The sequence below is a fragment of the Bos javanicus genome, chromosome 4, assembly GCF_032452875.1.
Source record: "Bos javanicus breed banteng chromosome 4, ARS-OSU_banteng_1.0, whole genome shotgun sequence".
Lineage (NCBI taxonomy): Eukaryota > Metazoa > Chordata > Mammalia > Artiodactyla > Bovidae > Bos > Bos javanicus.
In genome coordinates this window covers 57,938,708-57,964,860 of record NC_083871.1, presented here as the reverse complement: position 1 = coordinate 57,964,860, position 26,153 = coordinate 57,938,708, and the positions used below count along the sequence as shown (strand labels likewise).

Sequence of the window (26,153 nt, the reverse complement as noted above, 5' to 3'; positions counted from 1 at the left end):
AAACTCAATACTCCATGACAAGCAGACAAAAGACAGAAAAAGAGTCTGTAAGCAAATGTGAGTTTACCACCAACCTGTCTCTGAGATCCAGTTTTCCCCCTTGCCCATATTGTTAGTGCGTTTAAGGCTATACCACCCTCGCTATAGCCCCACCTTTGCACTTGAGCTGGTCTAAACCCAAGCTAGTTTTAACCTAAGCTAGTTTAAATAGTGTTTGTCTCCCTGGCATTTAGTATGAACAGCTATTTACAATTTCAAAATAGAAAAGACTGGCAGAGACCTACTTGTGATTCCTTGAAGAATGCTCTATACATAACCAGAGGTCAACAGATGCCATTGATAGGCAGAACTCAAATTCTGTGAGGCAAAGCTGGCAAACTTATGCATCTGCATTTGACTGGATTTTAGCATTCTTATGCTACTCAGAACTTCTTTTACCTTTCCAAGCTCCTAAATCAGAAACCAGGTGATAAACAGGCTGACTCCAAAGAGTCAGGCCTGAATAAAACATACAGAGTGATAGCTAGTACATGGAAGCAACATAGATGCCCATCAGCAAATGAACAGATAAAGAAGTTGTGGTACTTATATGCAATGGAATATTGCTCAGCCATAAAAAGGAATGAATTTGAATCAGTTGTACTGAGGTCGATGGATCTAGAGCCTGTTATACAGAGTGAAGTAAGTCAGAAAGAGAAAAACAAAGTATCATGTAGTAACACATATATATGCAATCTAGAAAAATGGTGCTGATGAACCTATTTGCAGGGCAGCAATAGAGATAGAGACATATAGAATGGACTTGTGGACACAGAGAGGAAGGAGAGGGATGAACTGAGAGAGCATTGACATATATATACTGCTGCTAAGTCACTTCAGTCGTGTCCGACTCTGTGTGACCCCATAGATGGCAGCCCACCAGGCTCCCCCGTCCCTGAAATTCTCCAGGCAAGAACACTAGAGTGGGTTGCCATTTCCTTCTCCATTGCATGAAAGTGAAAAGTGAAAGTGAAGGCGTTCAGTCGTGTCCGACCCTCAGCGACTCCATGGACTGCAGCCTACCAGGCTCCTCCATCCATGGGATTTTCCAGGCAGGAGTACTGGAGTGGGGTGCCATTGCCTTCTCCATATATATACTACTATATGTAAAATAGCTCGTGGGAAGCATCTGTTTAGCACAGGGAACTCAGCTTGGTGCTCTGTGGTGATCTAGAGAGGTGAGATAGGACGTGGGGGTGCGAAAGAGGCTCAACAGGAGGTGATATATGTATACCTATAGTTGATTCATGTTGCTGTACAGCAGAAAACAACACAACATTGTAAAACAACTATCCTCCAATTAAAAATAGCAAACTAAAATAAATAAATTTTATAATGCAAAAATGAAAAAAAATACAGTTTTAAGAAATGAAGCAGTAAGTGTCAAAAATAAATAAGTACTGAGTGCCTACTATCTGCTCAGAACTACCTTTACCTGATCATTTTATTAACTCATTTCTGAAAATATTCTAAAGACCAAACATTAGAGCAGAACCCCTTGTCCCAAATAGTCCTAGTAGAATACAGTAGGGTAAGAAAGAGTCAAAAAAAAATTTAACATCTAAAACTGAGAACTCAGCATTGGCTTCAGTATAAATAATGACAACAAGAATCCCCCATGTCTTCTGCATCGTTGCTAGTTGTAGTAAGTGGTTCCATCCTTGAAAAGACTTTCCCTACACTACAAGGAAGGACTCTGTGAACAACCACTGAACAATCAGACAGCGAACTTTAGCTCTGGGCCTCCTAGACTCTCCATCAATGAAGGAAGAGAACCGGATGAGAATGTTAACAGTCATCTTTGTTCTCCCATTTAGTAGACATCAAGCAAAAAAGACATAAAACATTCATGAAAATTCAAACAACTCTAACTTCCATGATGCAATATATCTGCTGCTGCTGCTAAGTTGCTTCAGTCGTGTCCGACTCTGTGCGACCCCATAGACAGAAGCCCATCAGGCTCCACCGTCCCTGGGATTCTCCAAGCAAGAACGCTGGAGTGGGTTGCCATTTCCTTCTCCAATGCAGGAAAGTGAAAAGTGAAAGTGAAGTCGCTCAGTCGTGTCCGACTCTTAGCGACCCCACGGACTGCAGCCTACCAGGCTCCTCCGTCCGTGGGATTTTCCAGGCAAGAGTACTGGAGTGGGGTGCCATTATGCCTAAATATTTTACTGACAAAAAAGTTTATTTTCTCTTGCTCAGAAATCACTGTCTTGATCTCTTGCTTAGACATAAACTTACACCTTTCATTAGTCCCCTTTACAAAAGAACTCATGTAAAGGTAAGAAAATACCAACAGACTTTACCAAAGAATATTGTACAAAATATTATCTCATGCCAACTTGGTTCTTAATTTATGCCTAGAATTTTTATGAACTTACCTGCCATTTGGTTCTTGGAGTTTAATTTCTGCCTAGAACTTGCATGAATCTTAGTGGCTATTTGACCCCAACTGTGTTTAATATGTACTAAGTAATCAAAGAAGATCAAAAGAGGAAGTAGCCACCACTACCACCACCACCAACAAAAAAGAGTAAAATGCAGTCAGGCCAAGACATGCACTTTATTCTCCCATAAATAAGAGCTCTTTTATGAATAACCTCAACTGTAACTGAAGTCACTGATCTGACAAAATTGACCCCTGAGGGGCAGGCTTTGTTTAACTAAAAAATTCTCTGATTTTACTCAAATGCTTAGAACAAAATCAGCACAAAGGAGAGAGTAGTCAATTACTCCATCAGTCACTCAATTGAATTTAATTAATCAAACATTGATTTTTAATATGTAAATGCACTATTGAATATAGGAAGCAAATAAGACATATTTTCTACCTTCAAGTTGCTTACTATCAAGGTTTAGGAAAAATTAAACTGTAAAAGATAGTATGTATTAGAAATAAGAGAAATATAACAATAAAAACTAAATTTAAGCTATGATAAAATAAGGAGATACTTATCTCATTGAGATGGAGGTACTACTACTACTAAGCTACTAAGTTGCTTCAGTCGTGTCCGACTCTGTGCGACCCCATAGATGGCAGCCCACCAACCTCCCCCGTCCCTGGGATTCTCCAGGCAAGAACACTGGAGTGGGTTGCCATTTCCTTCTCCAATGCATGAAAGTGAAAAGTGAAAGTGAAGGCGCTCAGTCATGTCCGACCCTCAGCAACCCCATGGACTTCAGCCTTCCAGGCTCCTCCATCCATGTGATTTTCCAGGCAAGAGTACTGGAGTAGGGTGCCATTGGAGGTTCTTAAAAGATGGGATTTTTGAGCAGAAGCCCTATAGAACTGATTAAGAATAAATAAACTGCAAAGAATCCAACACAAAAAATACTTTCAGGAAATGATGAGGCACTTGATGTAGCTGAGGGATAGGATGTGAATAAGGAAGAGAGACAATGACTGGACAGGAATATGGGAAACTTATCACAGTTAGTGATCACAGTAGTCACAAATGTCAGCCTTAGAGTCTGACAGACTTTGGTTCAATTGCTGATGCTGCTTAATAAGCAACTACTGTGAGATTTTGCACACTGAGCTCTCAGTTTTCTGATTTGTAAAATGGGAGTATTAGCTACCTGGTATTCTAATAGGGAGGACGGAAAGAGACAATTCATGAAAAACTCTTAACAGTCAACTTGGCACAGTTGCTGTGTATGTTGTGTGTGTGCTCAGTCATATCTGACTTTGCAACCCCACCAGCTGTAGCCTGCCAGGCTCCTCTGTCCATGGGACTTACCAGACAAGAATACTGGAGTGTGTTGCCATTTCCTCCTCTAGGGGATCTTCCAGACACAGAGAGATCTTCCATGTCTCTTGCATCTCCTGCATTGGCAGGTGGATTCTTTCCCACTGCAGCACCTGGGAAGCACTCACGGAACAGAACTCAATAAATGGCATCTACCAAGTCTATGCCCCGCCCAGTAACGCTGAAGAAGCTGAATTCAAACAGTTCTATGAAGACCTTCTAGAACCAACACCCAAAAAAGATGTCCTTTTCCTTAGAGGGGACTGGATGTAAAAGTAGGAAGTCAAGAAACACCTGGAGTAACAGGCAAATTTGGCCTTGGAATACGGAATAAAGCTGGGCAAAGCCTAGTAGAGTTCTGCCAAGTGAATGCACGGGTCATAGCAAACACCCTCTTCCAACAACACAAGAGAAGACTCTGTACATGGACATCACCAGATGGACAACACCGAAATCAGATTGATTATATTCTTTGCAGCCAAAGATGGAGAAGCCCTATACAGTCAGCAAAAACAAGACTGAGAGCTGACTATGGCTCAGATCATGAACTCCGTATTGACAAATTCAGACTGAAATTGAAGAAAGTGGAGGAAACCACTAGACCATTCAGGTATGACCTAAATCAAATCCTTTATGACTATACAGTAGAAGTGAGAAATAGATTTAAGGGACTAGATCTGACAGACACAGTACCTGATGAACTATGGATGGAGGTTCGTGACATTGTACAGGAGACAGGAATCAAGACCATCCCCAAGAAAAAGAAATGCAAAAAAGCAAAATGGCTGTCTGAGGAAGGCTTACAAATAGCTGTGAAAAGAAGGGAAGCCAAAAGCAACAGAGGAAAGGAAAGATACCCATTTGAATGCAGAGTTTCAAAGAATAGCAAGGAGAGATAAGAAAGCCTTCCCCAGTGATCAATGAAAAGAAATAGAGGAAAACAATAGAATGGGAAAGACAAGAGATCTCTTCAAGAATATTAGAGATACCAAGGGAACATTTCATGCAAAGATGGGCTCAATAAAGGACAGAAATGGTATGGACCTAACAGAAGCAGAAGATATTAAGAAAAGGTGGCAAGAATACACAGAAGAACTGTACAAAAAAGATCTTCACAACCCAGATAATCAACGATGGTGTGATCATTCACCTAGAGCCAGACATCCTGGAATGTGAAGTCAAGTGGGCCTTAGGAAGTAACACTACAAATAAAGTTAGCAGAGGTGGTGAAATTCCAGTTGAGCTATTTGAAATCCTAAAAGATGATGCTGTGAAAGTGCTGCACTCAATATGTTAGCAAATTTGGAAAACTCAGCAGTGGCCACAGGACTGGAAAATGTCAGGTTTCATTCCAATCCCAAAGAAAGGCAATGCCAAAGAATCCGCAGACTACCACACAATTGCACTCATCTCACATGCTAGTAAAGTGAGGCTTAAAATTCTCCAAGCCAGGCTTTAGCAATATGTGAACCATGAACTGCCAGATGTTCAAGCTGGTTTTAGAAAAGGCAGAGGAACCAGAGATCAAATTTTCAACATCTGCTGGATCATTGAAAAAGCAAGAGAGTTCCAGAAAAACATCTATTTCTGCTTTATTGACTATGCCAAAACCTTTGATTATGTGGATCACAATAAACTGTGGAAAAGTCTGAAAGACATGGGAATACCAGACCACCTGACGTGCCTCTTGAGAAACCTATATGCAGGTCAGGAAGCAACAGTTAGAACTGGACATGGAACAATAGACTGGTTCCACATAGGAAAAGGAGGACGTCAAGGCTGTATATTGTCACCCTGCTTATTTAACTTATATGCAGAGTAGATCATGAGAAACACTAGGCTGGAGGAAGCACAACTAGGAATCAAGGTTGCCAGGAGAAATATCGATAACCTCAAATATGCAGATGACACCACCCTTATGGCAGAAAGTGAAGAAGAACTAAAAAGCCTCTTGATGAAAGTGAAAGAAGACAGTGAACAAGTTGGCTTAAAACTCAACATTCAGAAAACGAAGATCATGGCATCTGGTCCCATCACTTCACAGCAAATAGATGGGGAAACAGTGGACATAGTGGTTGACTTTATTCTTCTGGGCTCCAAAATCACTTCAGATGGTGATTGCAGCCATGAAATTAAAAGATGCTTCCCCCTTGGAAGGAAAGTAATGACCAACCTAGACAGCATATTAAAAAACAGAGACATTATTTTGTCAACAAAGGTCCGTCTAGTCAAGACTATGGTTTTTCCAGTGGTCATGTATGGATGTGAGAGTTGGATTATAAAGAAAGCTGAGTGCGGAAGAATTGATGCTTTTGAACTGTGGTGTTGGAGAAGATTCTTGAGAGTCCCTTGGACTGCAAGGAGATCCAACCAGTCCATCCTAAAGGAGATCAGTCCTGGGTGTTCATTTGAAGGACTGATGTTGAAGCTGAAACTCTAATACTTTGGCTACCTGATGTGAAGAGCTGATTCATTTGAAAAGAACCCTGATGCTGAGAAAGATTGAGGGCAGGAGGAGAAGGGGACAACAGAGGATGAGATGGTTGGATGGCATCACTGACTCAATGGACATGGGTTTGGGTGGACTCCGGGAGTTGGTGATGGACAAGGAGGCCTGGTGTGCCGTGGTTCATGGGGTCGCAAAGAGTCAGACACAACTGAGTGACTGAACTGAATTATTATTGTTATCGTGTTGCTATTTAAATTGCTATATCATAGGTAGAATTGAATACTAAGTTAAGAAGGTTAGATATTTCACTAAACAATACAGCTTCAGATATAGAAGTAAAATTTCACCCTAAAAGAAATATCTATATTTTTTTCAAAGAAAAATTAAACATTGACTTAGAAAGTCTGAGAAGCAAAGAAGTTAATAAAACCACTCATTATCATGTGGGAAAAAAAGAAATCTCCTAACACTGTTGGTAGGGATGTAAATTGATGCAGCCATTAAGGAGGACAGTATGGAGATTCCTCAAAAGCTAAAAATAGAGTTACCATGTGATCCAGCAAGGCCAGTCCTAGGCATATATCCAGAAAAGATGAAAACTCTAATATGAAAAGATACATTCACCACAATGCAAATAGAAGTGCTATTTACAAGAGCCAACACAGGGAAACATCCTAAATGCCCATCAACAGATGAATGGATAAAGAAGATGCAGTGTATATATATATATATATATATATCTTCTCAGCCATAAGAGAATGAAATCATGTCGTTTGTACCAACATGGATGGATGGAGCAAGAGATCATTAAACTTAGTGAAACAGTCAAATATCGTATGATATCACGTAAATGTGGAATCTTAAAAAGATAATATAAATGAATATATTTACAAAACAGAAATAGACCTACCAACATAGAAAACAAATATATGGTTATTAAAGGCAGGGGTGAGGAGGGATAAATTAGGAATTTGGGATTCACAGATATACATTTCTATAAGTAAAATAAACTACAAGGGCCCACTGTATAGCACAGAGAACTATAGTCAATATCTTGTAATAATACATAATGGAAAATAATCTGAAAAAGCACACACACACACGTAACTGAACCACTTCACTTTGCTGTACACCTGAAACTAACACAATATTGTAAATCAACTATACGTCAGTTTTTTTTATTATTTTGATTATTATTATTTTTTTACTTTACAATATTGTATTGGTTTTGCCATACACCAACATGCATTTAAAAATGATGCCATATACAGGTCAGAACTTTATCAAAAACAAAATCCAACCATTATCCCATCAAAGATAACTACTACAAACAGTTTAGAATATTTTCTTTTTTGATAAATTCCTTTTCAGTTATTTCTGTGCAACCTGAAAACCACCTATCAGGCTACTTACCTATTTCCCTGCTATATAGTTTCTAAAAAGTGTATTTTATTCTCTCAATATTTTTCACATGTCTAGAGAAGAAGTTAAAGTCAATCCCCTGAAAGCAAAGAATAAAGGAAGGAGCAAGTTCCTCACGTTTCATCTTATTTCCAACTTAAAAGCAAATTTGCTATAGAATCAGAGGAGGAAGGACAAGCCACTGAAGATCTTCTCTGCTCAGTGTCAGCACCCTTCATCAATGGCCATTCACATGTATTTAACACATCACTTCATCTTTCCAACCAGGCACTTCATCTCTTCAGTGCTCTAATTCTCAAATTGTGCCAGCAATACAAAATTCTGTCATTAACACTCAACAACAGTAACTATATAAAAACATCCTCTGTCTAGTGCATAAAATGTATTCCCTTTTAAAAATAGTATTTCTATTTTTAGCATCCCTTGTTGCTAACTACATTTAATTGGTTGACTCAGTCATCAATCAAGCATTCATTTATTTTGCAAATGAATACTGAGTGCCCTGTGCAGTAAAAAGAGCCTTGACTCTTAAGGCAGACCAAACCGAGTTCAAATTTTAGCTCCATTATTTAATAGTTTTGGGACACTAGAGCAAGTAACCTAACTTCTTTGAGCCAATGTTTCTACACTGTCAAATGAGGATAAAAATATCTTGAGATGTTGTGAAGATTAAGTAACTCTTAAAATTTAAATACTATGAAAGAACAATTTTTACATGTTATGGATACTAAAATTGAATAAGATATAGACCGTCCCTCCTGGAGAATCTTATAAACTATAAAGCAAAATTACAGAAACAATTATAATGTATTTTTTTAAAGTGATGTCATAGGAGGGATAATGAATGCTAGTATGGGTCAAATGAGAGATCATATCTTGTTAGAGGGTCAGAGAAGATTCCATGGGGGAAGCAGCATTTGAACTGAACTAACTTATTTCTGATAAGTGAAAGGCAAGGACTTAGAATAGAAGGTAGAAAGGGCACCCCAAAGGACACAGTGGAACAAATAATGATGACTATGACAATGATAATAATGACAAGTAATGGTGATTTCAAACATCCACTTAGACTTACTATGTTTCAGATACTTTTCTAAGCTTTTATATATATTAACTACTTTAATTCTCAAAACAATCCTAGGAGGAAACCGAGACACAGAGATGCTACATTTGTACTCAAGGTCACAAAACTAGAAAGTGACAAAGTCAGCATTCCAACCCAGGTTGTCTGTCTCCAGAAGCTGTGCTGATTCACTACATAAATTACTTCTCTAACGAAAGCTCACAGGCAAACCCTGTCTAGGAGTCCATGAAATATCAATAAACCTTGACAAACGAGTAACTTAAATTCAACCATTAAATCAACAAATAAATATTTATTGTACCCATATATTCTCTTATTTGATGATATAGGCAGAACTCTGTCAACATAATTTAAGGGCTACAATTACTCATTTATGTTTAAAATTATTTCAATACATGTTCATTAGAACTAAGTACTCATTCAGGAAACCCTGTATACATTTATTCTGAGGTAGCTGACATGCATATGCAAGTAATACAGTGTATTTGCAGTGGATTCTAAAGGGGGAAAAAAAAAATAAGGGGGAAAAAAGAATAAGGAAAAGAAGAAAAAGCAGAAAATCTATCAATCATTCAGTAGATGAGAGGGTCTGGAATCAAGATTGCCAGGAGAAATATCAATAACCTCAGATATGCAGATGACACCACTCTTATGGCAGAAAGCAAAGAAGAACAAAATAGCCTCTTGATGAAAGTGAAAGAGGAGAGTGAAAAAGTTGGCTTAAAACTCAACATTCAGAAAACGAAGATCATGGCATCCGGTCCCATCACCTCATGGCAAATAGATGGGGAAACAGTGATAGACTTTATTTTCTTGGGCTCCAAATTCACTGCAAGATGGTGACTGCAGCCATGAAATTGAAAGACTCTTACTCCTTGGAAGAAAAGTTATGACCAACCTAGACAGCATATTAAAAAGCAGAGACATTACTTTGTCAACAAAGTTCCATCTAGTCAAGGCTATGGTTTTTCCAGTAGTCATGTATGGATGTGAGAGTTGGACTATAAAGAAAGCTGAGCATGGAAGAATTGATGCTTTTGAACTGTGGTGTTGGAAAAGACTCTTGAGAGTCCCTTGGACTGCAAGGAGATCCAACCAGTCCATCCTAAAGGAGATCAGTCCTGAGTGTTCATTGGAAGAACTGATGCTGAAGCTGCAACTCCAATACTTTGGCCACCTGATGTGAAGAACTGACTCATTTGAAAAGACTCTGATGCTGGGAAAGATTGAAGGCAGGAGGAGAAAGGGAGGACAGAGGATGAGATGGCTGGATGGCATCACTGACTCAATGGACATGAGTTTGAGTGAACTCCAGGAGTTGGTGATGGAGCAACTGGCGTGCTGCAGTCCATGGGGTGGCAAAGAGTCGGACATGACTGAGCAACTGAACTGAACTGAACTGAGAGGGTGATATAACAGAAAAATCCTGAAAGACCTCGCGAGTTCTAGTCTTGCTCTCTCTAACCAGATGCGTATACATATTAAGTCTCTTAAACTTTAGGACTCAAGGCATTTGAGCTTAAAAGTTTTATGTTTCTCATTTGATGACCATTCACAATCATGCTAAAAGCCCTAAAATCTTCATCCTGTCACAATTTAAAGTCTTCACATGGTACTGTATTACGTAGACATGATAATTAAATAATTTAATGTGTCTTTCTGGAGACCTCTCATTACTAATAAATGATTGATGCAATGGAAAAGTAAATCTAAAACATACAGTGCTTCTACTCAGCAGCTGTTGTTCTTGTAGCAAAAAGGAAACTACAGCCAAGAAACAAAATCCTCATCTTTTCATCCAAAGTCAGTTACTTTCTCTCACACTGAAATCTCATTTCTAATGTCCCATGAAATCTTTTGAACTTATCATGTACCTACACAAAAAGGGCAACTGCAAGAAAAGCCATCTCATCTCCCACATGTCAAAAAAGGTAATCAAAGGAAGTTAAAACAACTTCCTATGATAGAGCATAAGGTAGCATTTAAAATATTCCACTCTTGCTAAATTAAAACTTAGATTTTTTTGATATCTGAAAGAGACTAAAATTTATAATAGTTACAATTGTTGGTTTTATTTATAAACCATGAATGTAGTTTAATCATCTATCTGCTTGATTATCACTACTCACTCTCATTATGGGAGGCCATTATACTTGGTTTGATTATTGGATTTGTCAATTGTATGGTCAACACCAATCAACCAAAATGAAATGCTTAAGGAACCAATGGTATAAAACTCAAATTCCTTTTTCAAGTATTTAACACAGTTTTAATATAAGTTTTCCATAGGTAAAAATAAAAATCTGCCAGTGGTGAAATTATTTTGAATAGGCAAGAAACTGGAGCTGGAGAGAATAAAACTGGGGGGAGTTACTATTATCACAAGTACATTAAATTAAGTATAGACACAGTGTATCACAACATCCCCAACACTGGACTACAAATTCCTAACATTTACAGAGAAAGTGCTAGATTGCCTACTGTAAAGAATAAAATCTTGCAGTAAAATTCTGAAATAAGTGCTATTAGGTTAATGGAGAAGCTACTTTTTTCTTGAACTTAGTTTTATTCAAAAGGTTAAGAATTATTTGAATACAGTTTCTTAAAAGGAAAAAAAAAACAAAACAAACATTTGGGAACATTTTAAAGAACACCACAGAGCGAAAATATTTAGTAGTTAGAAACAAAGTTGGTATTACAATTATAATAAATGTAAACTATTGGTCTATGTCATTTCAATAAACACTTAAGGAGTAATTAGATGTGAAGCTTGCCCCCATCCCCACCCCCAGTAAATCCAGTAACATGTAAATGCCATTTCTTTGTGTTCCACTAGAGGGTAGTCTCTCAAAACTAGGGCTGGAGTCATGAATCTATGCTGTTTTTGACCTGTTGCTAAATTAATCCTCATGTATCATTGTTTTCAACAAAATGTTTCTCTAGTATGCTAATTAAGGTTTTAACACATGCATTTTGAAAAACTGTCTATTTGCTCATAGATGTCCTTGTAGAAATAAACACCGTTATGCTTTCACTTTTCACTTTCGTGCATTGGAGAAGGAAATGGCAACCCACTCTAGTGTTCTTGCCTGGAGAATCCCAGGGACGGGGGAGCCTGGTGGGCTGCCGTCTCTGGGGTCTCACAGAGCCGGACACGACTGGAGCAACTTAGTAGTAGTAGTAGTATGCTTTGCTGTGTTTCTTTTCTAAATTTCAGATAATTTAGTGTTTTACATATGTGTACAGAGTATATTTTTCTGGTAAATATAAGTTCAGAGTTAGCAAGTCTAAGAACAAACAGAAATCATTTTCTCGAGGATTTAATTTTATTTCAGGAGAAATGCTTTCCCAGAGTAGTAAAACATACACTCTAAACACACATACACACAAACACCATGGCACATGTACTCATTCATATGTGGCTGGCAAATTAACTTCATCACATAAGGAGAAGTGGCTGAATGTTAACTGGAAGAATATATACCCCCTTAATATGCCAATGTACTGAAAGGTAGTGAAGCAAATATATGTGTTACTTAAAAAAACAAAAACAAAAACAAAAAACTGGTCATTCCAGGTAAGAAAAGCCATTGCTTAAAAAAAATAAAGATTATTGAACAGCAAACGCATATCCTAAATTAAGTAGGACTTACAGAAAACCAAATGCCACTCAAAACAATTTCAAGCTGTTCTTAAATTATACTGCCTTTGGTGAACTTCTCAGAGGAGTCATTGGAGGCTCTGCATCTCTCCCAGTTGCTTTTAATATTTGGGAAATCCTTGTTAGTAATGTGCCCTGCTGTTTTCAGAGAGAAAACACAGTGTCTGAGCGACTGAGAACCCCAAAATGAGAAAACTTGTCAAAAATCCCTCTCTCTGAAAAAAAAAAAAAGGAAGGAAAGAAGGAAGAAAGGAAGGAAGGAAAGGAGGGAGGGAGGGAATGATACCTAAGAAAACAAGCAAGTCTGTTTCATTTATTTGTATCCTAAGCAGCAGTGTCATAGAACAGACAGGTTGTTTCAGCCAACCAGACGCGAGCAGCTGCGAGTGCTACATCTTGGCAGTCCGAAGCGATTGGCTCCTCTCTGGGGAGTGGAGGGTGTTCAGTTATTAATGACCGCTGAGCAGGCAGCACCATGTCAGTGTGACAACTGATCGGGTGAACGACGCACCACTAACCACCATGGAAACCAGGAGAAATAAAGCCAGCTCCTAGGATCTCTCTTCACTGGATTGAAAGGCTCAGCCTGCCGCTGACTGAGAGAAAGAGTTCGGGGGAAAAAGAAGGAATCCTCGCTGTAACCTCTCGCCTTCGTTTATATTTTAGAATACAGAGATAAGCTCGCTTGGTCGTGTGAATACCTATAGTACACGTTTGTGTATACTTTGGTACACACACATATGCACCAATTTCCACCCGGGCAAGAACACAACCATGTGATTATTGCAACTAAGGAATTGAGGAATCCAGCACGCAGGGACACGGAAGGGGGTGTAGCACTGAGACGCTTTTGCAGGGTAAGTTTGAAATATACATTTCTATTTAAATATGCTCTCTTTCCTGTTCAGTTGATGCTTTTTTTTTTTTTTAAACACTTAAATTCTCTTTTGATGTTGTCTTCTTGTGTGAATTCTGAGAGCAGTTTTCTTTCCATTTCACTTTTGAGACGAAATTCAAATGCAAAAGCCCTCCGGCTCTGTGTATGCTTTGCTGTGTTTGTGGGATTCTCCAGCATGAATTTTACTAGCTTGAACGCCCATCAGAGGATGTGAGTGGGAGAGAAAAAGCAGTGCTGGGGGTTGGGGGGAGTAGAGAAGGGGAGAGAGAGAGAGAGAGAGAGAGAGAGAGAGAGAAAGGGGACAGCAAGAGAGAAGACCAGAGGAGAAAAGGAGACCAAGAGAGGGGCTAGGGGATTTTTGCTTTTTCTTCACATTATTTGCAATGAAAAGCAGATCACAAATCATTCTGCGCTGTGAAACCAGCCTCAGAGATGGGGCATTTTTCTCCCTTTTCACCTAGTGGTTGGAGATAAAGGCAAATGCTGCTGTTAAGTCAAGAGTAAAACCACTAAGCAGAGTGGCGAAAAGAGCATATCACAAACAGTTATTGAATTTCTGCCAGGCTACATCTTACAGATTGGGGTAAATGACTTCCCTTTAATAACATCCCCTCACTGGTCTGAAGGGACAGTGCAAATGTCTGATTGCTAATGCAGCTGCAACTGACACACTCTAGGTAAAAGGATCCCATGAACCAGAAGAGTTCTAATCTTCTTTGGTAATTAACAGGATCGCAGCAGGATGGCTTTAAAGTACATCTCCTATTTAAGAAGATTGTTTGTTCAAACGAACTGCTATATTCCCTTTGCTCTTACTCAGCTAGCAGGCTTAATTCACCTCTAATTTATTCATTTTTAACAATATGTCCTTGTTTCCGTGCCTCTAATTTTCGTGAAAGCAAGCTATGAGAATGAGTCGAACCTTCTTCATTTAGTGAAATGGGGACAATGTGAAAACAAAACAAAAAAAAAGGAAGAAATAAGGATTCACAAAACCTACCTAGAACATACTGTGCCCTCTCACAATAAATACTGCTTACACCCTGTATTTCTCTTTAGTTTCAGAAGCAATGCCTTTGAGACAGAATTACTCTCAGTAAACTATGAGCGTCCATGCGGTGATGATTCATGGAATACAGTGTGGGTTACTTTATACTTCCAGGCATGTAAAAGGAAGCCAGCTACTTAGAACATGAGTATGTTCATGGAAACATTCACTGCCCCCCTTAAAGGATCCTGTAAAGACAGTAAAAGAAACCAAGTATTTACATTTTATCTCTAGGAGCTCGCTCTCCTTCCTTCTTCTAGTTCAGCTAACCAAATAGTTAATGGAGACTGCTTCTTTTGAACTGCAGGTTATTTTTTTCTACCACTGTGATTTCAGAGTTATTATTGGTTTTCTAGTTTATAATATGAGCCGAAAGCAAAAGACAATAACCAGCCACTTAGATCCTGCCACTTTCCCATTAATGTGTCAAAAATGAGTCACTTTACAATGTGTAATGTAAGAAGTCAATTAATTCCAGTGACCTTTGTAAATGATGACAGTAAAGCAGCTCTGACAACATGCCATAGGCTTCGATTTTCCCTCTGTAAAATGAACAAGTTTAAGAAGAGGTTTCCTGCCTAGAGTGAAAAATGAAAGATGCTGAAGGATTAGCTTGAAATATCGGCAGGCTTGCTTGCTCTGCCTCAAATGCCACACGCAATCTATAGAAAAACAAAATGATTTATTACAAAGAGGAAAAGGTGTAGCATTTGCTTTTCTGCTATTTACTAGGAGTGTACCTTCTGCCACAGAACAGATCTGATATTTTGGAGGGACCTCCTAAGTTCCTAGCCAAGAGAAAAGCCTGAAGCTGATATTCAACCTCCAGATTTCAAACTCCTGTATAGTGTAGCATTGCAGTATTGATTTCAGTTTTTCTCAGACCTTTTCTGGGGAAACTTTCCATACCAAACACATACATTCTTAAATCCTACCCAACCTCTTTTAAAATTACAATCAATGACACCTAAGAACAGTGGATTCACTCTTTAACCTTGGTAAAGCTCACATACATATCTTGTGGATTACAGAGATCAATAATGTGCCCACTTGAGTCTGAGAGATACCATCACTCCAGGCCCCCAGGGTTGTCACTCAGTGTGTGCCAGGGAGTTTAGTGATCTGACTGGCATCTACCAATGCCAATTGATGGACATATCAGCATGCCTGGAAGACTAAGCCACAGTCTCCCCACACCATGTAGCTATACCAAAAATAATAGCTTTCTGGCAAGACAAGCATCAAAGGACCATCTTTTCAGAGTGTTGCTTGTCACAGGCAACACGCTGAGTTAGAATGCTGATGAGTAGGTGGAATTTTTACCTTTGGTTGTTGTTACTGCTGTTAATGACTTAAAACACCATGTTATCAGTTTTTTAAGCCAGCAATTTATGGACCTATGAAAACCATAATCAACTTATAATTCACTAATTATACTTTATTATTTTTGTTCTTTTTTACACCAACTCTATTTTTTTTTTGGTCATAAAATGGTTTAATATTTTACTTTCTTCTCCTCCACTCTGAATTTTTCCTGGTGCCAAATGCCTTTGTAAAGTGACATTGTGATGTTTACTACAAAATAATTATGTTGAAGAGAAAGGTTTGTAATCTGAGTTACAAACTAACACTTATGTAAATGAAATAGTATTACTTAATTAGCAGCCCTTGAAGATGGTCATAGATGAGATATTTGTTGGGGAATCTGAAGGAGATCATTTAAAAGGAAGCTAGTTGCATGCTAAAAAAATGAGTCCCCATTTCTAGCTTCAGTGAAGATGCCCCCAAAGAATAATTTAAAATATTGTTGCCCCGACCTGTCTGGATAAACACTGGACACATCTGCAGCCACCTAAATGGACCATGGAGACCTGGATGTGAAGGTTTACCCACTCAGGTGTCACTCCTTGGTCCCATGCAACTGAATAAAGCAGGCACACATGAGGCAACAGATCAGCATCTTATCCACACTGCCAAAGATAAAACTCTCTGAGGCTGGCTACGCGACCAGCACGTAGGCATGCTTCTCACTGTAGCAACTGAACACAGGTCCCGCGCAGAGCGCAGTGAACACCTTCCTGCCTCTCTCCTGATGAAGTGATGTCTGGTTGGACACCTAGCAAGGAGATTGTGACAGCAATTGTTCCCTCAGCCACAAACTAAAAGGCAATCAAACTTCACATAAAGAAAGTAGGTGGTGCCAGAGGATAAAGAAGTAACAGGGAGAAATACAAATGTTTTATGTTGATGAGAGGAGTAGAACTAAATCTCGGCAGACGCTGTTTAGAAATTAAGACTGGGGAGCAGAGATTCCAAATGCTCATCTCAAACTTTGTGAAGAAATGCAGTGCCCACTGGGCTATCTATTATTATATATTTGCATAATTGTCATATTTGTATTTAACTGAGGGCTATTTTTTAAGGTGTCATTCATAAACGTACATTACACAACCTTGGTGTGGGGAAATGAAGACGGGGAAGAGGTTTTCATGTAATAGTAGTACAACCTTCGGAAAAGGCTCTAATATGCTCATTTCACTGGTGAAGAAACTGGGGCCCAAAGGGTTTAACATCTTTACCCCAAGACACTCAGCTCTTTATGGAGGTCTAGGGCAGAAGCCCTACAGTGATCCCTCCAACAGTCTGCTAAAGATCTGCCTACACCCTCTTCCAAAGATAATATTCTTTAAAAAGTATAAGTAAAGGCTGATAGATATGAGCACCCACCCACCCCCAAAAAAAATCCTTAAGTAGATTTTTCTCCAGATAATCAAGTACTCTTAAAGTTAGAGCAGATAGTCAACAATAGAAGCAATAACTATTTATCTCGGGCTTCCCTGGTGGCTCAGATGGTAAAGAATCTGCCTGCAATGCAGGAGACCTGGCTTTGATCCCTGGATCCGGAAGACCCCCTGGAGAAGGGAATGGCTTCCAGTATTCTTGCCTAGAGAATTCCATGGACAGAGGAGCCTGGCAGGCTAAGCGCATGGGGTCGCAGTCAGAGATGACTGAGCAACTTCACTTGATTGAAGTATCTCACAACCAATATTTCAAATTCATAATCTGCCTTTGGGATATAGTCTACTGTATTCTGTAATGAGTCATAAAAATTAGACCCTTGCCCTGGTTTTAAAACATCTTAATAATAATGCTGCTATCCTTCACCTATTCAGCTATTGGTCTTCTACTATAATTCAGAGTTCCCAGGAATTCTGAAGAGACTCTCCAATCCTCTTTTACTGGGTTAACTGTAATATTTTAAGGCACTTACAGGTGTCCTCTTTATATGCAGTGTCCATTCTCATGTTTTGCTTCTGCACCTCACAGAGGAGATGCTCAGAATAGTTATACCTACCTTCATCTCGCCATCTCCCCCATTCTGCGTTACTTTTCCATTTCCATCGTTAGGGTGAGAAGCACTGTAGACAATAAGCTAATGCCTTAATTTCACAGACCTATTTTTTTTCTTCTTAGCAAATTTCTTTCTCGGTGTGCTCTCCAAATTTTGCTAAGATAATAGTAATGAACTGACTTTAAAACTTTGGGGAAATAAAGGAGAATAAATTAAAAAAAAAAAAAACAGTAATCGTGACTCCTCTAGAACTATCCTGTATACAGAGTAAATGACGTTTCTTCCTCCCAACAACCTGCTGGGGGAGTAATGATGATGATCATTTTTCTTGTAGGACTGAAGAATGAAGCTCTGTGAGGTTAAAGACCTCACACAGTAAGGGAACTAACACATGGAGGGTGTGGGTATCCTGACTCCAAAGATGGCACAGCACCAATCACAGTACCTGGCTCTTTGTGAGCTGATCAGTAAATGTCCATTCTCTTTTTTCTGAAATCACACTCTAGCCTAATCCTTTCAAGATTTGTGCCCTTTGCACCATACCACAGTATGGGTGGATAGATCATTCCAATTAAAAATCTGCACTTCTTAATTTAAATCATAGCTAATAAAATGCCCAAGATAAATTAAAGAAACACACACACACAACCAACCTCTATTCTTGGAGGAAAAGACTGCATGTCTTCAACCTACTCACCCATATGTTTGTCTGACAGCATTAGTGCTCTGATAAACAGATACTTGGCAAAGGTATCAAAAATTGGATAAAATGTGATGAGTAAGTTTTTCAGGCATGTTCAAGATTGTTGGAAAATTATGAGCAAAGTCTTCAAAGTCGTTTGAAGCACCACCAATGGATAACGTCTATTAGAAAGGCAGCCTGTTTGACATCTCTTTTCTAGTTAGTCTTGGAGAGAAAATGGCACACTAAGAATTCAAAATGCCAGTAAATTTATTCAGATTATTCTGAGGGCCCTGAGGGAGATTTTTATCTTTCATAAGTAATGTCATCCTTGGAATAAATGAAAATTCCTAAAACACATGTTCCAAAGGTTATCTTGCCAAGCTTTACTTTCAGAAAGTAAAGCATTCCACACATAATAGCTACTCTGTTTAGGAAGGAGTGTAAACATCACCACTTTTTTCCAAGTCTGCACTGAAAAGGCCCATGGACTCCCCAATGACCCACTGAATCAATTAAAGGCTTAGCATCAACAAGAAATATTTTCTCTTCCCAGAGGCCTAAAACCTCTGGGATTTAATTCCTTGAGGAGTGAGAGAGGAGGCAGTTTCCTGACTTGTACAAAGCCATGACTCCAGGAATGGGAGAATGTATTCCCCTGGGATTGAGCCTGCTAATGTGCCATGGCTAAGCAATGGCCTTCAGGAAGTCTCTGGACTCACAACACTTACCAGTGGCAAAAGTAATATTGAGTACTTTGATTCCAGGAAATACTTAAAGAGGCATTGTGGTAGAGAGGACTGGAATGAGCTTTATTACAATGCTCTCTAAAGTTAGGAAATTATATTAATAAAATTACTATAAAGAAACAAGGGCAAATGTTCCAGCAAATTTATTCCACTGATAAAATTTGGTCCATGATATGTTTCAGTCTCATCACATTGAAAGGTCAAGGCATTTAAATTACATTGTCAGAAATTTACTTTTGTTTCAAAACAAAATAAAAACTCAAAAAATGTTAACAGACATGTATTTTCTGAGATACAATTCACATTGGCCTTTATGTCATTAGACTGTTATTCTCACCGCTTTATTCATATGCCTGAGACATACCAGTCTTATTGCTATTTGCTAACAATGTCTCTGGGCTCCGTATTTAATTTTGTTGAAAAATCAGTCAGAAAAATAAAAAAATCAGAAACACCAAATAGACAGAATACGGGATCATAATGGACTTTTCTGAAATTTCAGTAGTGGTAGGAGGTAATTTACATCTAAACAAACGGTATTTTGATTTCCAAGACCAAGGGGTTAATGGCCTTATACTACGCATGCCTAAGGCATTGAGAGTAAAACAAAAGAGCAGGTGAAAAAGAACCTGAAAGTAGGTGGCAATGCTGTTATCACTGAAGAGAAAATGCAAGAGCATGGAATGAAAAGAACAATGCAACCACTATATCTGAAAAAGAAATATATTCTAAGCACTTATAAAACTTGGACACTATTTTCCTAATAATTATTTGAATGAAAAGCATATAAAATGCCATTATAAGATAGAGCTTAGACTATTCATCCAAGTCAATTCTTTGTGTGAACAGATGAGCTGATTCACTTACCAAACATATAAGTTATATCTGTTCCACTTATTGTAGTTGATCATCCACACATTTTTTTACACAGACACTACAGCTGCTCAAAGAGTGTCATAAAGTGAGTTTCAGCAAACTTTTGAAAATCAATGAGACATTTGCCAAAGTGCCATCTCCTTAATCAGTTACTTTACTTTTAATGAGCAAGCAAATTCCATGTAAATACCGAAGTCTCATTTTTCATTTATACTACAAACTGTGTCTGTCACAGTCTTCTGCTATAGGACAAAATGGCCAAAGGAATGAAGAATTACATGTTTTATGACCTAAAATACTGTTAGCAGAGACCTTATGAGTTAAAATTGCATTATGTCTCTTTGATAATTGTTACTGGCTAAGGAAATGATCATGATATTAGCAGAACTCATTTATTATGCTGCACACAGGCATTTTCTGTGCCCAGCAATGCTAAACACTTCATGGGCATGTTATCATTTACCCCTCACAATAATCATATCAAACTATTATTAGTAATTATTCTAATAGTAATTAGTATCAATCCCACTTTACAACTGAGAGAATAAGATTTAGTGAAGAAAAAGCAACTTGCCTCACTTAATTAAAGACAGACAGCTTGGCTGTAAAGATCATGCCTTTGTACACCAGGCAACACTGCTTCCTTGTTGGAATTACCTAAATATAACTGGTCTACACTGCCTTCCAGATCTCAGATTCTCTATCCAAATACAATCTCCCAATTTAGCATTTCACAGAATGCATTCTTCTTATACTAGGGTATCATCTATTGGCAGCATTCACTCACATTTTCTTCTTTTATTTGTTTCTGAGAAAAAAGTGATGATTTACTTAGTTGTATTTGAGTATCATCCACTTGCTCAACTAAAATGATTGCTGCAGTGCACAGCCAGATTATTTAACTGGCACCTTATGGGCTTACAGTCTTCTTCCTTCACCATTTTTCCATCAAGTAGAACTCAACATGCTTCTTTAACTGAGGTCACCCAGCACAATAACTGACACAAAGAAGAAATACAAAGCTTAGTCCGTAAGTCTCAATTTTCATTATTTATAACAAGCCTTCTGGGGTCCAGTTCCAGTCTGTGGATCCTTCCTTTCTTCACGCATTCTCCTTTAAACAAAGAAGGTCAAAACAGTCTGAACTCTATTTCACTGCTAGTATGACCATCAGTTGTCAACGAAATTAATCAGTCCTCCTCATCATCAGTAAGCTCCTAGCTCTGTAAAGATAGTTGATGAAAGCTGTAATCCATTTTCCAAACAGAGCATGCTGAGCCAAACCTAAAACTTCAGCAAAACTCTTCTATCCCAGCTCTTTGCAAAACTTCAGAGTTTCTCGCTGAGTGACCTCCTCAAAGAACTATCAGGGGAGTCCTTCAATCTGGCTGTCCTACACAGAAAAAGCTGAATGTGAAATTAGGGCCAAATGTTACTGAGGATTCTCCCAATGATAAAGAATAATGTTGAAAGAGCTCACATTCAGCTGTCTTTTCTTGTCAGAGTCAACTATTTTTAAAAAAATTATCATTAGGCAACTGAAAAATGAATTTAAGCTGGAGGTGATAAAAGGTAAAATATCTGTGCATCATGAATAACCTAACAGATATGAAATAAAATATTTTTAGAATTTTAAATTAATTTAAAAAAATTTTTTTTCCTGCTATTTCTTACATTCATACGTAATGATGAGGAGGAAGAGGAGAAAGGGGGGATGCTGGCCAACAGTTATTCAACATTAAGATTTTTACATACCTCATCTCACCTAATATCTCAGCTCCATGAGGGAGCAGAGGCTTAGGAAGGGGAAGCATTTGTCCAATTTACCATTGTACCAGGGTCCTGATTTGAATCCTGAATGTTTGACTCTTAAAATCATGCTATTTGCCTCCCATAACATATATAAATGAGAATAAGCATAATATATTTCTCCTTTGGGAAGCATTTTACTTTTCATGCAGAAGCATTCAACAACAGTTTCTTTCTATAGTAGTAATTTTCTCAGCAAAGTTCAGAAAACATATAATAATCAGTCAAACTTCAGTTTTAGCACATGTCTGACTCAATTAGTATTTCATGAACAATATAATAGCCCTTATTATAATACAACTAATCTAAAAGAAAATTATTACTTGTAGATTTTCTATTTGATTATTGCCATTAATTTGTGCAATTTCAAAAGTGTAATGAAAAAAAATGATTATAGTTGAATTCCAAAAGGACTTGTGAACATCTAAGATCTTTACCATTTTTTAGGGAATGGATATAAGGAATAAAACAAGGGAAGTTTTCCAGGTCATAAATACCTTGCAAACTGACCATGCAGAAAATATTTCAACTCTTTCCTTCCTCCTTCAATATAGCTCACCAGATTTGAGAACTATTTGAAACTTATTTATATTTTTATACATTGTGTACATCCAGGAAAAAACGACAAACACTTATAAATTCAAATCTAATCCACAAAAAATGTTTTCCTATCTAGAATAGTAACTCCTCCTCAACCACCATATCCTGCCCCCTTGAATATAGCTTACCAGATTTGAGAACTATTTGAAACTTCTTTATATTTTTCTACATTCTGTACACCCAGGAAAAATGACAAACGCTTATAAATTCAAATCTGCCCCACAAAGAATGTTTTCCTATCTAGAATAGTAACTCCTCCTCAACCACCACATCCTGTCCCCACTCTCCTTTCCACCCAACCCTGAAGGTAGTAGTAGTATATTCCCATCTTAACTTCACTTAAGCATGAGGTTTTTCTTTTCAGATAATTATGTTTAATTATAAATCAATGTACCACTCTATCTACTTACTTGATAAAGAGTTCTATGAATCTTTGAAAGGAAAGATATTCTAAAATAATTTATGATTTAGTCATTCACTTAGACATGCCCCATCATGGCTATATAATCAATGACTAAGAATGCATCCAAAGTCAATGAAAAGAACCTTGAGATATGCATAAGAAATTATGTACAGCATTTATTTGCTGGTATATAATACAACAACCAGAACCATATCTATCTAAATGTTCTCATCTTAACAGGTGTCATTCTATTAAGATTTTACAAGGCATATATTCCAAAAGTATTTTGAAGCATAGTGCCTAGATGTAACATATACATTTATTTTTATATTTTGATTCACTTTTAACATTAAAGGAAATTTCAGTAAGGTGTAAATGTGATGATTGACATCAAATTCACAGTGTTTATGTTTAACACAGACTCTTAGAATCTCTAGGAGTGACACCTAATGATTTTTCAAAGTTTCAGAACAAGTGGTTAAAGATTCAAATCTTTTTTCATTGTTCATTTTCTGCCATTTTTATTTTAGTTTAGAAAAATTGCTTATTATTGATGAACAACTACTTGCTTGAATGTATACAGAATATACATGCAGTAGGTATATTGTGTTGTATTTTTCCCAAGAAAAGACCAAGCATAGGGTAGAGCTAGATGAGACAGGGGTTTGCTTGACAGGGATATGACTGAGATGTTTAAGTAGACATTCTTAGTTAATATGCCTGTGAGACTGTGGTAAGAAGAGTCTCCAGTCTAAAGAAGAGCACTACCTATAGTCATTTCTTGGTACTGAGGGGTACCCAGAAGCCACCGCTGGCATCAGTAATGAATCAATTCTACACTCTCTTTGCATTTGCCTTCAAATTCCATTGAAGAATACAAGGAGTCAGATCTGGTATAACAGAATCATGAAATTGAAAGAGATTTTACAGATATTAAGTCACTTGCTCAAAGTGACCTCACTACTTCAAAACATAACTGGAACCAGAAGCCAGGTGATTCAATCCTGCCCAGCAGTTAGTTCACAGCACACTGACTGTGATGGCAGAGCTTCAAAAAGACTGGACCATATGCTCCCATCAAATCATTCCTTTTCTTAAGCACCATTATGACCGAAAGTTCCCAAACTCAACCTTGTAGAGAAACCCAGCAGTTTCTTCCCTGGGAAGGGCCCGTATTTGTACAACTCTTTGCTGCTGGAGTCTGGCAGAAGCCCAATATGCCATCATACAGTCACTCCTCAAGACGCCTCTTTAGATTGACATTTTACTGACATTAATGTGTTGCTGCTGCTCTGCATCAAGCATGTTAATTACTTGGGACCCAGATTTTGAATTTGTGCTCTAAAGTGGTTTTAGCTGAAGAGTTGTTTGTTTCATTTTTAAATCAAATAAGAGAGAGAGAGAAATTATTAAATGGAAAGTCACAAATTAAAAAAATGGCAACCACATAAAAACCAATTTCATAATTATCCAAAATGGAAATAGAATGATACAGTTCTTTGTGTTATTTTATTGGAAATGTCTACAACTTTTGGATATTCCATCCCAAATTTAAAAGCCTCTAGGTCATTCTGTCCTAATCCTCTTTGCTGGGACCTAAGAAGCTTTGTAACGTACAAAATAACTACAATCTTTGAAATTACAAATCTCATTTTAAACTTATATTTTAACTTTTTCTAAAAATCCTATCATAGATTTTCTTCCAAAAGAATGCATGGTATCGATTAATGAGTACTTAAAGTCCTGAGTTGCTAAATTAAAATGTTTAAATTGCTAATGATAACATGAACTTCTTTTAAAGAACAGTGTCCATTTATCAAAATGACTTCAGATATAGTTTTTATTTTCTCTCATTTGAAAAATCCTTCTTATAAGTACTGCTGCTGCTGCTGCTGCTGCTAAGTCGCTTCAGTCGTGTCCGACTCTGTGCAACCCCATAGACGGCAGCCCAGTAGGCTCCTCCGTCCCTGGGATTCTCCAGGCAAGAACACTGGAGTGGGTTGCCATTTTCTTCTCCAATGCATGAAAGTGAAAAGTGAAAGTGAAGTCACTCAGTCCGACTCTGTGCGACCCCATGGACTGCAGCCTACCAGGCTCCTCCATCCATGGGATTTTCCAGGCAAGAGTACTGGAGTGGGGTGCCATTGCCTTCTCCTTATAAGTACTAATGAATGACATTTAAGTTACATTCTAACAATCTCTTTAAGATTTATTTCCCCCCAAGTATAACCATATCTTAAGAAATGACCGCTGTCCTATCCCATCATCTCAAAAAAACTATGCTAGCATTTTTGCAGATTTATATTTAACCACTGTACTTCTAGTACTCTATCAATTTCAAAGCCAACTTAATACAAGCATTCAGGCACATACGTATATACTTGCCCACACACCAACACTGGACTTTTTCTTAACATCTGCCAACTGTTAATAGTTTTTACCAGCGTCTAGCCATGTTTATTTGTACCTGGTTTCTAATAATTTTTCTTCTTCTAAGACATGCCATAGAACTGAGGTAACAAATACTATATTGAATTTTAAGAATTATTCTCACAGGGATAAAAAGCAAACAAACAAACTGCAAGGCAAGTAAAATTCTATTACCTCTAATGCAAATCAGCCTAATGTCATTCAGGTAGCTCTATTTTGCTCTACTACTTCTCCTATTCCAACATCGCCACCTCCAAACTAAATTTAAGTTACAACAAATTCTAAATTAATTTGACCATTATTTTGAGTATTAGTGGACTTCCCAGGTAGCATTAGTGGTAAATAACCCGCCAGCCAGTGCAGAAGACGTAAGAGACTTGGGTTCCAACCCTGAGTCCAGAAGATTCCCTGGAGGAGGGCATAGCAACCCACCCCAGTATTCTTGACTGGAGAATGCAATGGACAGAGGAGCCTGGCAGGCTATAGTCCATAAGGTCACAAAGAGTAGTATATGACTGAAGCAATTTAGCATGCATGCATGACTTATTAATTTCGTAATAGTAATCACTTCATGGGAAATAGATGGGGAAACAGTGGAAACAGTGTCAGACTTTATTTTGGGGGGCTCCAAAATCACTGCAGATGGTGATTGCAGCCATGAAATTAAAAGACGCTTACTCCTTGGAAGGAAAGTTATGACCCACTTAGATACCATATTAAAAAGCAGAGACATTACTTTGACAACAAAGGTCCCTCTAGTCAAGATTATGGTTTTTCCAAGTCATGTATGGCTGTGAGAGTTGGACTATGAAGAAAGCTGAGCGCCAAAGAATTGCTGCTTTTGAACTGTGGTGTTGGAGAAGACTCTTGAGAGTCCCTTGGACTGCAAGGAGATCCAACCA

General features: G+C 38.0%; 2 protein-coding genes across 3 annotated transcripts in view; one reads left to right on the top strand and one right to left on the bottom strand.

The window, feature by feature from the left end:
• Positions 1-26,153, bottom strand: part of IMMP2L (inner mitochondrial membrane peptidase subunit 2) — a 963,981-nt gene that overhangs the window by 445,162 nt on the left and 492,666 nt on the right. The gene's annotated exons all lie outside the window — the stretch shown is intronic.
• The window catches only part of LRRN3 (leucine rich repeat neuronal 3), a 41,680-nt gene continuing 28,321 nt past the window's right edge, over positions 12,795-26,153 (top strand). Inside the window, exon 1 of the mRNA XM_061414101.1 lies at positions 12,795-13,261. The gene's annotated coding sequence lies outside the window, so the exon portion shown is untranslated. The remainder of the gene's footprint in view (positions 13,262-26,153) is intronic.